The sequence below is a fragment of the Atta cephalotes genome (assembly GCF_000143395.1).
Source record: "Atta cephalotes unplaced genomic scaffold scaffold00008, whole genome shotgun sequence".
NCBI classification, from domain to species: Eukaryota; Metazoa; Arthropoda; class Insecta; order Hymenoptera; family Formicidae; genus Atta; species Atta cephalotes.
The window spans coordinates 4,445,173-4,448,677 of record NW_012130072.1 but is presented as its reverse complement, the minus strand read 5'-3'; the positions used below and the strand labels follow the sequence as shown (position 1 = coordinate 4,448,677).

General features: G+C 31.4%; 1 pseudogene; it reads right to left on the bottom strand.

Annotated features, from left to right (window-relative positions):
- Positions 1-592: 592 nt before the first annotated feature.
- The window catches only part of LOC105627255, a 6,003-nt pseudogene continuing 3,090 nt past the window's right edge, over positions 593-3,505 (bottom strand).

Sequence of the window (3,505 nt, the reverse complement as noted above, 5' to 3'; positions counted from 1 at the left end):
GAGAGAGAGAGAGATCTAATGCGTTTTAGACTCTGAAAGCTTATCTCACCATAATTAAAATAATGTAAATAAATGTGAGTTTTTACGCAGATACTTACCAAAAATCAAATTTATTACTTCCTTGGGTTTGAGAAGCATGCTATCAGAGCTAATGCATCATTGTATTAACAATTATTTTATAATTGATAAATAATAAAGATAGAATGATACAAACACTGATAATGTGTTTCCCGAACACAATCTTAAAAAATATCTTCATTATGATTTCTTCATTATGTATTAATCTGGTAAAAGTTATTATTTCAAAATTTTCTTTATGTAAATATAGCCATAATTTTATAGCGATACGTAATATATTAATCATGATCATAATTGATATCTCATGTGAACATAAAAAAAAGAACTAATATTTTATAATATTATTATCACGGGAGTCTCAAAGCTTGAGATGATTTCATTTACATGCTAACATCTTGCGAAGAAGTAACTACTTTTTATTAACAACTTTATAAAATGTAAAAAAAGGAGAATTATATCTAAAAAAAATGGCGAAACGAACAGCGAGATGCTAAGGCATTTGTATAAAACATCCTTAGCGAATGTTCGTTTGGTACGGCAGCGTGTTAAGATCCGGGATTTTACGAGTCTTGTTTGACTTGCCGATCTCCTCTGCCTCTCGTACGGTGTCTGGAAGTTTAATTCCTAAAATTTCCGGAAAAATCAGAGACAGGATGCCCGCAATCATGCTCATGGACCCGAATAGGATTAGTGGTAGCGAAGGCATTATTCGTGCCTGAACGTAAATAAAGATATGAGCATAATTAATGAAACATTTGAAATAGTGTATTTTATGACGAATAGTGAAAATTTCATGTAAGAAAGATTGCAAATATGTTGCAGAATTTTTTTGGTTTGAAAGTATTATAAAATACTACTCCAATTATATAAATTACATCACACTTAAATTTAAAAACGGAAATATATGTATAGTTATTTTAGAAATCATATTTACATTTATTATATATTAATGAAATTGCATAAATAAATAAAATCGTGCAATAAAAACAGTAATTATAAGTATATCTTATTTTTATTACGGCATAACGTTTTTAAAGCATAATTTAAGAAACGCGAATTAAGAGAGCATTTGTATATTGCAATTGTATATTGTCTTTTGACTTACCAAAAGAGATATTTGCGGCGATAAGCTTGATCCAATGCGGCTCATCATGTCACAAATTCCGAGCAGGGAATTCCTGAGCGTTGTCGGAAACAGCTCTGTGAAGAGGTACATAGTCGAAAACGCTATAGCGATATACAATTTCTCAGCCATGTATAAAAATAAAAACCCATAATTCCAGACTCCTGAAACAAATGGCGATAAATTATCAGGATTGCGCTCCATACATGGTAATCCATTATAACCGGCATAATTACGTGAACACAGTCGTGATTAAATCGAACGATTCTGCATCTACGACACGTAGCATTAGCACGCTTTTTGCCCTTGGATGTAGATTACATACATGTACTCAGCTATGCAATTTACAGATAAATGACACATAAAATTCAATTTCGTCAAATCTCATAATCAGTCAAAACGTGATATTATCTCGACTTTATCGTTATAATCGAGTATTACTTGGATAACATGCAACGCGACGTATCACACATTTGTAACTTATATTTCTGCGCGTTTATAACTCATGCGCACTTGCAATGTATTAAACTTTGCGATTTCAACAAGGACATATGCAAATATAGAGATTGTAGGATTGTGGAAAAAAAGAAAAAAGAGGAAAGAAAATTTTCACAATTTAAATAATAGCAGACGTAATATAGCGAAGTGCATACTATCGACATTATTGTTTCAAAAAATACTTCCAAAATTCTCTCCTTACAAAAATTTCTCTAATAAATTCGATTCAACAGTTTTCACAAGCAATCCATCAATGAAAAAAGAATATACTATATCTGAGAAATTTCTTTTTTTATCTCTTTATCTGCTGGTATAAACAGGGATGCGAGACAGAATGCTCCACTCAGCAGGAATGCACTGGAAAGCGTTGGCTTATGGCCAATACAATTGTTCAACATACAGCTGAAGTAATATGCTGGTATCTCAACTATCGCGATTAGCACGAAATTGATGTACTTATCCCGGCTAATGATACGGAATTCAATGACATTCCATAATAAATGAATTCGTAAGCCAGCAGAATGAGCAGATTAGCAATCGAATGAGTATCACTGAGCTATGTAAAACTTGCACAATCGGTTTCCTCTCGTCCGATATCACTAGCTCGCTTTTCTGAAAAATCAATCTCATTTACAATCTCAGTTACAAAGATCATATCCACTCACTACTTTATATTGATGTTTAAAAGAGAATAATACAAAAGTTGTTGACTGTTCTGAAAGTTACGAACAATATATATATATGTTTTAGATAACAGTAACCAATTTGCAAATAAGGCATTTTTAATGCTGTAATTAGACATGTGGTTTGCAAAAAAAGAGACTTACCGTTTTAGTCTTAGTTATACTTAGCTCTTTGAACGTATTGATGGCCTCGTCTGTTACTTGCAAACCGTTCATTCGAGCCATTTTATGATATATTTTATTTACTTCTTCGTGTTTATCTTTAGACAATAGCCACCTTCAAAATTACATGTGTTATGCACACTTCCCGCAAATAAAAGAATTCTATCGCATATAAAAAATTCTTTAATAAGTTCCATTTAATAGTTTAGTATAAAAAGTTAAAATTAAGATAATAAATAATTCTAACAAATTTCTCAAATTTTTAATTATATTACTTTCAATTGAATTCAGGATAAATGTTCAGAATTGATTGCACATGTAATCCAATAAATATAATCTAATAAATTGTAGATAACATTTGCCGAAAATTCAAATCTTTCTTAATCGATCAAAAATGACATCTTGATAATATTCATTAATCATTGAAAAGAATTACCTAACTGATTCTGGAATGACTAGAGGTAGGAAAATAGCTAACAGCGCTGGCCCGTACACTACTTTAAGAAGCATTCGCCATGATCTGAGCCAACTGGCGAACAATCCTAATAAAATCTCACCCATGGCATACATAGAGCTGATAATAGTGCTTCCATAAACTCTGTTTTTCACTCACATCATCTCCATTCCTGAGAGCGAAAAGTGTATAAATTATTATTGAACAAAATTACATATAAATTATGTTAAAGAGAAACAAAAGGAATTAATAAATATTGGGAAATCCATGCAAGAGTTTCAATCTGTGATTCTAAGTTAGGAAAATATAAAATACAAGGAGAAAATAACAACAATTTACCTGTATTAAATGATTTTTATGTAATATGATTTTTATGTAATATGCTACTAAGAAAATTTTTATGGAGAAATATATACATGTGTGTGTGTGTGTGTGTGTGTGTGTGTGTGTGTGTGTGTGTGTGTGTGTGTGTGTGTGTGTGTGTGTGTGTGTGTGTGTGTGTGTGTG